Source organism: Chlorocebus sabaeus, chromosome 19 (assembly GCF_047675955.1).
Source record: "Chlorocebus sabaeus isolate Y175 chromosome 19, mChlSab1.0.hap1, whole genome shotgun sequence".
Classification (NCBI taxonomy): Eukaryota; Metazoa; Chordata; class Mammalia; order Primates; family Cercopithecidae; genus Chlorocebus; species Chlorocebus sabaeus.
In genome coordinates this window covers 8,511,558-8,524,609 of record NC_132922.1, presented here as the reverse complement: position 1 = coordinate 8,524,609, position 13,052 = coordinate 8,511,558, and the positions used below count along the sequence as shown (strand labels likewise).

Sequence of the window (13,052 nt, the reverse complement as noted above, 5' to 3'; positions counted from 1 at the left end):
ATGAATGAACCCGCGAAAGGCACCAGGGACCAGTCGTGAGCTCAGCAGACACCATCCCTGCCTCCTGGAGTTTACTGTCTAAAGCGAGCAGATGCGTAACAGATACTATCACAAATGACACGGGCACTGTGGAAAAGCGTGAATTAGCCTGATAACAAGCACCAGGAAGGCCCTGCCTGGCAGAGGAGGTGATACTCCAGCTGGGCCCTGAGGGTATTAGCCAGGCAAGGAGAAGCTTGGGAGGTCTGAACAGCAAGTGCAAAGGCCCTGAGGTAGGAAGGAGCTCAGGGCTTTTGAGAACAAAGGTCCTTCTATGTGGCTGGAGGGTAGTGACCGGTGCAGGAGCTGGAGCAGGAGTGGCCAGGGGGAGGATCTGGGTCTCATTCCAAGGGTGACAGGAATGTAAGCAGGGGCAGCACTCTGGGTCCTATGGGGAGAGTGAGTGGGAGACTTCAAATCCCAGTTCAGCCAATTTCTTTCTTTCTTTCTTTTTGTTTTTGTTTTTTTTTGAGACAGAGTTTTGCTCTGTCGCCCAGGCTGGAGTGCAGTGGTGCGATCTTGGCTCACTGCAAGCTCTGCCTCCCAGGTTGACACCATTCTTTTTTTTTTTTTTTTTTTTTTTTGAGACGGAGTCTTGCTCTGTAGCCCGGGCTGGACTGCAGTGGCCGGATCTCAGCTCACTGCAAGCTCCGCCTCCCGGATTTACGCCATTCTCCTGCCTCAGCCTCCGGAGTAGCTGGGACTACAGGCGCCCGCCACCTCGCCCGGCTAGTTTTTTGTATTTTTAGTAGAGGCGGGGTTTCACCGTGTTAGCCAGGATGGTCTCGATCTCCTGACCTCATGATCCACCCCTGACCAGCCTCAGCCCCCTAAAGTGCTGGGATTACAGGCGTGAAACACCACGCCCGGCCCTTTCTTTTTTGAGGCAGAGTCTCGCTCCGTTGCCCAGGCTGGAGTGCACTGGCGCAATCTCGGCTCACTGCAACCTCCACCTCCCAGGCTCAAGCAATTCTCCTGCCTCAGCCTCCCTGCTAATTTTTGCAATTTTAGTAGAGATGGGGTTTCACCATATTGGCCAGGCTGGTCTCAAACTCCTGACAAGTGATCCACCTGCCTCAGTCTCCCAAAGTGCTGGGATTACAGGCATGAGCCACTGTGCCTGGCACAGCTAATTTCTGATACAGCAATAGCATAGACAAACACGATGTAACAGGAAAGGGGCCATGCTGTGCTACTGTGTTTACATGAAGTGCAGAGACGGACAAGGCCAGCCTCTACTGTCAGACGCCAGAAGTGGGGGCAGCTGCTGGCAGCAGGCGGGGACTGACGGGGAGGAGCACGGGGCAGCCTCCAGGGGTGCTGGGGGTATTCTAGGTCTGGATCTGGATGGAGGCTACACAGCTACCTATAGCTGTACACTTAAGAAGTGTACACTTTTCTGTATGAAGTTATACCTTCAGGAAAAAGTAAAAACAAAAGCCTGGCGGCATCACTCTGCCTCTCTTAATCTCTGTTTCTGCATTAGCAAAATGCAGTGGCAGGAGCTGCCCCACTGAGCAGAGGCTTTAGAGGACAGTGCACCCAGTCTGCGTGCAGTGGCAGGAACTGTCTCGCCGTGCAGAAGCTTTAGAGGACGGTGCACCTGGGCTGTGTGTAGACAGGCAGGAGCGGCCTTGCTGTGCAGAGGCTTTAGAGACCAGTGTGTGCCCAGGCTGTGTGCAGACAGTGGCAGGAGCTGCCCCCCTGTGCAGAGGCTTTAGAGACCAGTGTGTGCCCAGGCTGTGTGCAGACAGTGGCAGGAGCTGCCCCCCTGTGCAGAGGCTTTAGAAGATGGTGCACCCAGTCTGTGTGCAGTGGCAGGAGCTGCCTTGCTGTGCAGAAGCTTTAGAGGATGGTGCGCTGTGTGCAGACAGTGGCAGGAGATGCCTCGCTGTGTAGAGGCTTTAGAGGACGGTGCACCCAGGCTGTGTGCAGTGGCAGGAACTGTCTTGCTGTGCAGAAGCTTTAGAGGATGGTGCACCTGGGCTGTGTGCAGACAGTGGCAGGAGATGCCTCGCTGTGTAGAGGCTTTAGAGGATGGTGCACCCAGGCTGTGTGCAGTGGCAGGAACTGTCTTGCTGTGCAGAAGCTTTAGAGGATGGTGCACCTGGGCTGTGTGCAGACAGTGGCAGGAGCTGCCTCGCTGTGCAGAGGCTTTAGAGGATGGTGCACACAGCCTGGCTGACAGCCACTGCACCATGAACGTAAGTCACACAGAAGCAGAAAAACATCTGGCTTCCACCACACCTTGGCCCTCTTTGGGCCTCAGTTTCTGTAAGGAACCAGTGGTCTCCATCTGCCTCAAAGGCAAAGGAGTAAAGGCATAAAAACCCTCATCTCAGGCCCCTGTGAGCCAGCCTGCCCCTCACCACAAAGTGAAGAGCAATTCAGAGACCGGAACACACAGTATGCCTACTGCTCCATGCAGAAGGTACTAAGCCACTTCCAGGTGCCCAACCTGCTCACCCACTATGTGCCAGGCCTGGCCCAAGGCTTCTCTCTAGGAGGAGTACCAACTCACCACGGTGGCTCCTCTAAGGGCCCACTGGGATACAGGACCATAGGCACAAGTGCAGTGGGAACCCAGGCCAAGGGGTGGCCCCTGCCTGGGACTGGAGTTTAGCAGACTCCTGTGGGAACAGGCTCACAATGTCCCAGATGAGCCACCAGACAAAGCTGACTCAACATAATGGTACCCTTGGTGTCAGAGGGGCTGCACAGCCAGGTGCCCCTCACACCACGGGCAGCTGGAGGCAGGGAGAGGCCTGGTTTCCTGTCCAGAGCCTGAACATCTCACCCTCCTCCCCTGGACCTTGGGTGGCCTTGGGAAACCAGACTGGTGGCCACCTCACCAACAATTTGTAGGCTCAGCTGTCCTCATGGCCCTTTAATATCATTTTCTCATGAGTCTGCCAACAACCCGGGGACAGGGCCTGGGGTCAGAATCATCATCGGCTCCATCTTACAGAGGAGTACACTGAGGCTCTAGGAGGTTTGGTGTCCCAGGGCACCCCAGTGAGGAGTCAAGAAGCAGCTAGATGGCTGGATGCCCACGCTCAGCCCACTGGGCACAGCTCAGTCCCTTGTGCCCTGTCCTCCCCATCACCTGGGGGCTGCTCACTCAAGCAGCCAGTTCACTCAGTCAGTCAACAAACAGCCACTGTGTGCTGCAGCCACTATTCTAGGAGCTGGAGGCAGAGCAGGAGACAGGCTGCAGGGAGACAGTTCCGAGTCAACAAGCGCTCCAGCCCTTACACACTCGGCAAATGCCAAGAACAACAGTGTCGCAGACACACTGGCGCCTGTCCTGAGCCAGGCGCTGCACTGAGATGATCGCATCTAATTCTCTAAGCAGCCTCACAAGGGTGGAACTGTCATCCCCATTTTACAGATGAGGATGCTGAGGCTCAAATTCAGGGCCTTGCCTGGGTGTGGTCTCACAGCCTAGTCGAAGTGGGGGAGGATCTGACACCAGGCACACGGGCTCCTCAGTCCTGTCTGTCCGTCCCATGGGACTTTTAGTCCTTTGTGTGAGTTGTCGGAATGGACCCTTGCTCTGGACCTCAGCAATGGATGGATTTAGCAGGGCCTCAAGATGAACCAGGACCCAAGACCCCACATCCCATCCCGTGTCTCAGGCCCTGGCTGCCTCCAGTACCCAGAGCTGTACACCCCCTGGGCCCGGAGCCCAGCCTGACTTTGGTTCTGCCTACACTCCTGGGACCTGGGCTCCATGGGGACATCTGAGACCATTCCTGCTCCTGGGGCCCTGCCCACATCAGCTCAGCCCCAACAAACATCCCAGTTTTGTGCTGGTCCCCACTAGGTATAAGGGGTGGGGAAACAGACAAGAAAGCAAAGAGTCCCACTTGGGATGCTCTCCCCGCATACCTCCCATGGCTGGCACCTTCTCCCTCTGATAAAGGCTCCCTGGCCACCCTGCCTCTATCAGCACCCCCTGCACCTCCCACTCTCTCTCTGGCACCACTCAGCTTTTCCACACAGCTCTGCCCACAGGCCAGCACCAGCCACGTTTTCACCTGACTGCTGTCTGTCACTCCTACTCCACTGTGAGCTCCTCGAGGGTCAGGACCTGGTCTGTTTTATTCACAAATGTACCTCTCCCCATCCCACCCCCAATTAGTACCACATCTGGTACATAGCAGGGTTGCAATATACTTACTAAGTGACTGCACTTGCTGAATGAATACTGACTGGCAGAGAGAATGTGAGAACACAGTGGGGGCATCTGTTACCCCTGACTCTGAGCAGACAGCAGGGGGGCAGAAAGCAGAAGTGTCCCAGGCAGAAGGCATAGCAGGGGCAGAGGCCTGAGGGCAAGAAAGAACTGGGCTTTGGGGACCTCTAAGTGCAGCTTCTGAGTGCAGCAGAAGCACAGGACACGAGACAAGGAGGCCAGCAGGGTGGCAAGGAGGTGACAGGGAGCCCTCCAGGGTGCCAGCTCTGGGGAAGGGGTGCCCCAGCACTCAGATCACCCCCCCTGCCCTGCCCAAATCAGCAACCAGCCTGGCCCCTAGCCCAACTTTACCCCTGAGGCCACCTGTGGTAGGCAACCAAATTCGGGGGCCAGTCATCACTCCTCCTCTGCCCACGGACACCAGGAACACAGTCCTGGCACCCACCCACAGGTCTGGGAGCTAACCTGCCACCGTGCAGGCTGCAACCTGTGACCTTGGCCCCATTAGCGTGGCCTCCTCCAGTCGAGCAAACCAGCTGGCGCCAAAACACAGAGCAGCTTGGGTGAACTCCTCACTGCAGAGGATGGCACGGCTGCAGGCGGCAGGCGACATCACTTATGCGCTCCAGCCGGGATCTGTGGGGGAGGGGTGGTGGTGGCAAGAACTGGGTGTGTCCAGGGCAGCAAACAGCTCTCACACCCAGGCTGGACTGACCTGGCATGGCTCGGGTAGCCAGGTGGGAAAACCCACCCCAGACAGTCTCTCTCTCTCTCTCTCCAGGCCTCAGGCTGGGCCTCGGCTCCCACTCCCTCTCCCTTTGGATGACCTCAGTTCTGGATGTCCCCGGAGCACTCCAGCCAGAGTGCTCCCTGCTCAAGCCTGCTTCAGGCATCCCTTCTCCTCCATGCATCCCAGGCATCCTATCCAGGCTCTTCCCTCCCCCACCGCCCCATGCCACATAGACTCTCCCAGTTCCAGCCCCACTGCCATCTCCCTCCTTCATCCATCTCTGCCTCCAGACCTGCTACTGAGACCCTCTAAAGGGTGCCTGCCACCTTTAGAATAAAATCCCTGGCCCCTCCTGGGCCCTACTGGCCCATATGGCACAGTCTGGTCCCTAAACCCCCCTCCACACACACACCTATCCACCATAGTCCAGTGACAATGGCCTCCTTTCTGTCCCACACCCAGACAAACTCAGACCTGCCACAGGGCCTTTGCACGGGCCCGACTAGGGTGCTCTTCCCCCTCACCTCCCTCACGGCTGGCACTCCTTGCTCTTCAGGCCTCAACTCAAATATTTCCTCTTGAAGAGACCTCTCCAGAGCACCCTGGCCTGGCCAGCGGTACCCACAAGTGCACCCCACCCTGATCACCACCACACAGCACAGAACTGCTTCCCATTGCCATGCATCTTCTTCCTCGCTCACTGTCTGTCTCCCCATCAGCCTGGGAGTTGCACAACACAGTGGCTGTGCATGAAGAGTCACTGCTGTGTCCTCGGGCCTGGCACAGAGCATTCCACACATCTGTGCACTGAATGAGTGCGTGGACTCCCAGTCACCATGGCGCAGTCAGATCTGACCACATCAGGGGCTCCTGGGCCCTCCAGATGCTGCTGCCTCATGTCCAAGGCCCCTGTGGTCTAGCCCTGGCTACTTCTCTAGTCCTGACACTGGGGTGCCTCCTCTCACTGATTTCCAAACCCACGCTGCCACCATGCCCTCCCTGCCACTCCTCTTCCCTTTATCCTCTCCCTGGCACCTCCTCTGACCTGTCCAAACCCATACCTCCTCCTCCTGCCTGTCCCTCCCCCAGTCTTCAGTACCTTCAGCTCCCATCCCTCCTCACCCTGGCATTCACAGCCTGACATCAGCTTCCATCCCCCACCTCCCTGCCTGTCACTTCTGCTTACAAGTCCTGGTGCCACTGCCAGTGCTTGGTGTCCCCCTCATCCTGTGCTTTCGTGCCTCCAAGCCTTTGAAACCTGCTATTCCCTCTGCCTGAGTGCTCTTCCCCCTCTTCTCAGCTGGATGAGCTCTTATTCATCCTGCAAGACCCAACTCAAAATGTCTCCTCTTTTGTAAAATCCTGCCTGATCCTTCTCCTGCATCAGTCAGGACATTACTGGTTGCAAGAGAAAGAAACACAACTCAAAATAGCTTGAGCAAAAAAGAGAACATGTTGGTTTATGTAACTAAAAATTCCAGGGGTAGTTTCAGGCATTCTGGATCTAGAGGCCCAAATTAAGTCATCGATCCATCCACATCTGGGCTCTGCCTCCTTCCACGTGACGACCTTCTCCGCAATCCTCCATCCTAAATGCAGCTGTGGAGGAGAGTGGCTGGTGGCCTCACATTCACACCCTTCAGTTTCAACAATCACAGCTGAGTCCAAAGCCAGAATGGGCCTGGGAGGGGGTCTCAGGCCCTGCATACTCAACCCTGAGTCACAGTTCCAGGGAAGCCTTTGACTGGCTCAGATGGGCCACATGTCCATTTCTCCACCAGTCAATGTGGCCACAGGGAGGGGGTATTGGGCCCCACCCTGGGAAGTGGGGGCATGGGTCCCAGGAAGAAAACTCTCTGGGCCCAGGTCCTACTCTGTAAACAACTCCTGCCTCAGTCTCCACATGTCCCCTGAGACTCCCCACCCCCCTGGATGTTCACGGTTCTGCAGCACGAGAAATCCCCTCAAAGCTGGGTCCCCAGTGCCTGCTCCGTGACAGCCCCAGAAGAGGGCCTGAGAAACTTTTCGTCTGAATGGAGGTCGGCTGCACAGAGGAAACTACACGTGCTGGGTGTGTAATAACGGGTTAACCATCACCCCTGGCAGGCAGCAGATCTGCATTTTCACGGAGGCCTCAGGGGGACACAAAGCTTAAATGGCAGCGTGGAGAGTTGGGAGGGGGGTACCCAGGGGGCCCTCAGCAGAGCCCCGTCCCTCCCGGCAGCCGGGCCTGCGGGAGCCACTCGGCCAATCCCGAAGAGCTCGCTCAGGGGCTGCAAGTGGAAAGACTGGGAAAATAATTACCGAGGAGGCCCGGGAGGGAGGCGGGGAGGCTGGCGAGAGTCTTAATGAAACTGCTAACGCGTTAGTGATTCCTGCCTGCTAGGGAAAGGCAGAGGCAGACAGCCATGTTGCCAGCTCCTGCGACGGAGGCTGCCAGGCGGGACGGGCTGGGCACGGCACGAGGCGGCAACAATAGGCACCTCTTCATCATCTGCCTCTCAACATGTGACTTTCAAAGGGCAATCTTAATATATCAAAGTCCCGATGACAGTATATTTCAACACATCTCGTATTAAATAGGGCTGGAGTTCCTTCAGATGCATTATAAATATAAAGGCTAAAATTCTGATTAAAGCCATAATCACAGAGATCTAAGGATGAGGGTGAGCAGGGTGTCTGGTCCCATTTTTCAGATAGGAGGTCATCTACATCCAGGGAGACAGGGTTGTTCCAGAAGGCATCCAGACCTTTAAAGCCTTCTCATGAGCAGTCCCTCTCCTCCCCGCCCCCGAGTCTTTCCAGTCTCAGAAAAGCTCTGTGAGGCAGGCAGATGCCACAGGCCCCCTTAACAGGTGCCCCCAAAGAGGCCGGACCAAAGTCACACAGCGAGGCCACAGGGACGGTCGCTGCACCCAAGGCTCACACTCCTGGCCCAGTGCTCGTCCTCACACAAGGTGGGCACTTACTGGTCACTGCAATCTACACTGTGGTTTCCAGTTTACACCTTACTGCAGCTCCAGGTGAGAAAACAGAGGCACACAGAGACTAAGTGATGTATCCAAGGCCACGCAGCCGGACAGATCTAGAGCCAGGACTCAGGGATGGGTTTTAAGAATCCAAAACTACGCACTTTTTCTTCAAACATTCTGCAGGGCACAGTGGGTACCTGGTACCCCCTGGCTTGTTGAAGGAGAGATCTGGGGCCATAGAGAAGCCCAGAGCCATTGAACCAGCATTCTCTGGGCAGCAAACTGCAGGGAAGGCCAAGTCAGGAGTTGGGGCAGCTGGTGGAGCCAGAAATGGCCACAAAAACGGCGCTCACTCTGCACCCACTCTGCGTCAGCATGTGCTGGGCAATTACTGAGGGATTCCCATTGTCCAAAGGAGGAAACTGAGGCTTGCAGAAACAGAACCATATGTCTTAGAGAGTGACCCTCAGCTAGTGAGTGGCACAGCCACAGTGAGATTCAACCATCCCAGGGGGTGGCCCTGCTCCAACTGCTGCCCATCCCAAGCCTGGGGCAGGCACTTGGCCAGCCGGGTGCTCACAGAGCCAGCCTGACGCATAGACTCAGTCCAGAACCTCAGGTATCCAGTGGGGCCCATCTCCCTCCCACCATCCCAGGATGCATGAAAGAACTTTAGGGTATGAGACAAGAATGGGCCTGGGAAGGAGGCCTCAGTCCCTGTATACTCAGCAAAGCTCCATCTGCTCCTGACCTGGTCAACAGCTGGGTCAGGGGGTGGGAGGAGTAGGCCAGAACCCCAGTGACTAGCTGGGCCCCTGCCATATCGAGACCTGGTACAAACAAGGTCTACAAGGAAGGGATGCACCTTTCCTTACCTGTTCTGCCTCACTGGCCACCTTAGAACTGTCCGGACATTCCTAGACCCAGGGAGATGCCTTTCCAGGGACCCAGCAGCTCATGCAGGCCTGTCCCCATCTGTTCCCAGGTCTGTTTCCCCAGAGGGACTGTCAGAGGTGAAGGCCACATTTGAACCGCCTCTGTGGGTACAAGACCCCTGTGCAAGAGGCTGTTCTAGATGAATGAATGAGTGAATAAATGATGGAACAAACCAATGCCACCCAACCTGCTACTGCAGTCCCTTCCCGTGGTGGCCTGCACCCAGCACGATCATTGTTTCTGTCCACTGAAAGGGACCTCCACTGCATGAGACCAGCCCTGGCCCTCAGCCATCACCAGACAAGAAAACTGAGGCTCAGAGGGCCCAGGGCCTCCTGGGAGGTGGCAGCACCAGGATTCAACCCCAGGCAGATGGACTCAGTTTGTGCCTTAGCCTCAGGCTCTGCCCAGCCTTCATTTCCAAAGACAAGTACACAAGCACTCACCTGGCCCACCCCACTCCACCCCACCCTGAGGGCACAAACATGCCCATTCCTGGGACAAGGACATTCAGGTGCAGAGCGGTCGAGGGCCTAACCCAAGGTCACAGAGTCATCAGGACGCACAGCAAGGTCTCAAACTCAAATGGCTGCCTCCATCCCTCATCATCTCTTCCACACACCAAAGCTGCCTCCTTCCCCATCAACGCAATAAAGAAGGGAAGGGGGAGGGGGAGGGGAAAGGAGAGGAGGGAAGGCCCCCCCAACCAGCCCGCAGCCGGCTCCTTTCTGGTCAGGGAGAAAGCCTCTAATGAAGGCCCTGCAGATGCCGCGAAGCTGGCGGTGTCAGCCTGGGAGCCCCGTGGAGCTGCGGGGCGCGCAGCTCTGCTCCCAATTAGCACACAGGTCCTCCATCAAAGCGCGCGCCGGCTGCCAGGAGCAGAGGCCGGAGGGACGGCCCTGCTAGCAGCGGGAGAGGAGGCCGTGGCTCTCTGGCAGGCCCTGGCCTCTGCTCCTTGCCTTTCTGGGGGGGATCCAAACCCCCTAGTCCCCCACACTCACTCACACCCTCTCCAATCAGCCAGCTTAGGGCAGCCGCCGTCACCCCGGGGGACACGCTAATGAAGATGGCCGACATTAATCTCTTCCCTCTCCCGACAGGTCAATTTATAGTTCCATAGGGAGTCCTGGCACTCGGCCAGAGGCCCTGACATAACTCTCCTGTTCCCCAGGAGGACATCGGGGGTGGGCTAGATGGGGCAAGGGAGGCTGGAGACCCCTGAGACAGGACAGGGAGGGCCCCTCTGCCTGAGCACCCACCGTTACCATCCCAGCGAATCCAGGTGGGTAAGGACCTGGGCCCCTGAACTCAAAGGCAGAGGGTCAGTCCTCGGCTCCTCAATCAAGAGCATCCTGCTCACAGGCAGAAGACCCCCAAGGAAGCAGGAGGCTTCTGACATCTCCTTTCAGCCTCAAGGGGATTCACAGAGCCCTGTAACGGACCCTTCCGCTTCTGCCAGCCTCCCCAGTGTTCATTCCTCAAAGACCTGTGAGCTGGCCACACAGGGCCTGGGCCTGTGCTGGACCCTGGGGACACACCAACCTGGGCCCCAGCTCTCCCAGTCTGGGTCGGGGGGGTGGGGAGGGCAAGATGGAAGCATCCTACCACATCGAGAGCAATAATGGAAGGATTTGCCAAGAGCTGGGGGCACCCATGGGAAAAGGCCTTCACTTCACCTGCCTGAGAAGGAGGTGGGAGTCTGGGAGGACCACAGGGAGGAAGGGATGTACCTGGGCCTTGAGGATGAGCAGTTCAGGAGGCTGGAAGACTTGGGGGAGGGGATGTGTGGGAAAGAGACCATCTCAGGCAGAGAAGACCCAGTGCTTAGGGGGTCTAAGATCAGAGGACATCCACTTCCCTGGGGTGAGGCCAGAGAGGTGAGCAGGGGAGACCACTCAGAGGAGAGGTCCAGCCTCGAAAAGTGGCTCAGGAGGTTGGCCTAGTTTAGGTTTGTGGACAGCTGAAGAGTTTGGAAGCTCAGAGCTGCATTTAAAATGACAGCTTTGGCAATGGCGTCCCAATGGACAGTCATGGGTGGGGAGGAGGGGCCGGTGCGTCCAGGGCAGAGGGGGAATTGGGGGAGAAACGACGGGAGGGCTGACTGGATGGACAGGCAGGTAGGAAGGCCACAGGCCTGGAGTCTCCGGTGTGGGTACCGGGTGCAGGGTGCAAGTGACGTCACAGTCCTAGGGTAGGATAAAGACTGGGGCCTGATGCTAAGCTTGTGAGCCTGGGAAGGTCTTAGCAGGCCCCAAAGCCCAGGGCTAGGAGAGGCCAGGACCCAAATGTTGGTCCGGGTTCAAAATTCTGAGCAGCACCAGACTACCTCCCGGAGGTAGTTCATCTCACTGGGCAGAGGTGAAGCCAGGGGGCTGTCCCCTTGCCAGACACTGGGGGAGCAGGCAAGGGCCTGCCAAGGGTCGGGTGTGTGGCTAGGCAGCCCCACCATGCTGGACAGAGCCCTCGGGTTGGAAGCATGTGGGCCAGGCTGCCTCCATCTCACCCAGTTCCAGAGCCCGACCCTACTTCCGCATTAAATTGATGCTCCTAGAATCCCAGCTGAATGGATGACCCTTCCCCTGGACCCTGGACCCTCCCCTTTTCCTCCCCCTCCTTCAGGGCTACCCACCAGGTCTCATCTAATCCCCTCGGGCACCGTGGGGGTGTCTCCTTTTCCCTAGGCTGGAGACCCAAGGCCAGGGAGCTAAGGGACTTGTTTAAAATCTCTTAGCTTCTAGGCACCAGTCAGGAGGGAGCCAAAGTCCAACTGACCCCAAAGCACATGCTCTTAAGGAAAGGAGGAAAAAGAACAAGGCTGAAATAAAAAACGCAAGCGCTTACAGTGGCTGCATTATGGTGGTGGGACAATGGATGATTTTTTTTTCTTTTTTTCTACAATGAAATATTCATAGGCTCACTCTGTCGCTGTGAGTGTCCTGGAGGGGTGAGCTCCCACTGTAGAGTCAAGCAGCCCCAGGGGCAAATCCTGGCTGGCCACTTGCTAGCTGGGGACCTTGAGCGAGCCATTTGCCCACTCTTAGCCTCCGTTTTCTCATCTGTACAATGGGGACAAACACCCCCTACTTCAGAGGAACGGTCACGGCTGGCGCACAGTAGGCGCGCAGTAAGTGCCAGCCTTTGAGCATCACACCCCCGCGTCCTCGCCACCTGTCTGGCCTCCAGAGGGAACTTGAGACGCCCCCACGTGCCAGACGCGGATGCTGGGCGGGCATCGGGCCCCTGGGGCTGGCGCCCACCCCCCGCCTCCCGCCGCGCCCGCGCTGTCCCCTTACCCTGGCGGCCGGAGGGCCGGCATCTGTCCCGCAGGAGAGCCCGGGCAGCGGGGCCGGGCTCCGGAGCGCGGGGCGCGGGCGCGGGCAGGGCGCGCGGGGGCGCGGGCCGCGCGCTCCGGGCCGTGCGCCCCGCGGCCGCCGCGTCCTCGCCTCCAGCGCGGGCCCCGCGCGCCCCGGCCGGCCCGGGGGCAGGCCCTGCGCAGCGCCGCGCCGGGTGGGGGGCGGGCCTCGCGGGCCCTGGAGAGGCGCCCGGGCGGCGCGGGCTCCCGGCGGGCGCGGGCGGCGCCGCTGCGGTGGCCCCGCTGCTGAGTGGTGGGACGCGATTTACTGGCTGCAATTCCCGGCGCCCCTCGATGGCACTTAAGAGAGACCGGGAGGGAGCCGGGGAGAGCGGGCGGAGGGCGGGCGGGCGGAGGAGGGGCGGCGGGAGCCGTGCGCGCCGGCGGGGGAGGGGCGCGGGCGGGGGCGGGCGGGCGGGAGGTGGGGAGAGGCCCGGATGGAGGCGGCGGGCGGCCGCGGCGCGCCGGGCTGGGGTAGGGGGGGCCCTGCCTCCAGCCCCCGCCCACCCGCGCCCAGCCCCCCACGCACGGCGCAGCTGCTGGGGGTGAGGCCAGCCCCCACTCCACCGGCTCTCCCCACCCCACGTCTTCAGAAAGCCCCCACCAACCCACCGGCCCCCCACCCCCGCCCAAACTCCCTCCCTCACCGACCCCTCTTCTAACCGGCCTGCGCCACCCCCACCCGCATCCCCACGGCCACCAGAGATCAGAAACTCTAGGCCCACGGGCCCAGTCCAGCCTGAAGCCAGGCTTGCGTGACACCATAGTATTTTTTGTTTTTAATTGGAATTAATTCTCATCGTTTAAAAATCGGGAATTTTCACA

General features: G+C 58.5%; 1 protein-coding gene across 1 annotated transcript in view; it reads right to left on the bottom strand.

Moving 5' to 3' along the window:
* Positions 1-12,268, bottom strand: part of TCF20 (transcription factor 20) — a 186,644-nt gene extending 174,376 nt beyond the window's left edge. The window contains exon 1 of the mRNA XM_007975962.3: positions 12,169-12,268. The gene's annotated coding sequence lies outside the window, so the exon portion shown is untranslated. The remainder of the gene's footprint in view (positions 1-12,168) is intronic.
* Positions 12,269-13,052: the final 784 nt, after the last annotated feature.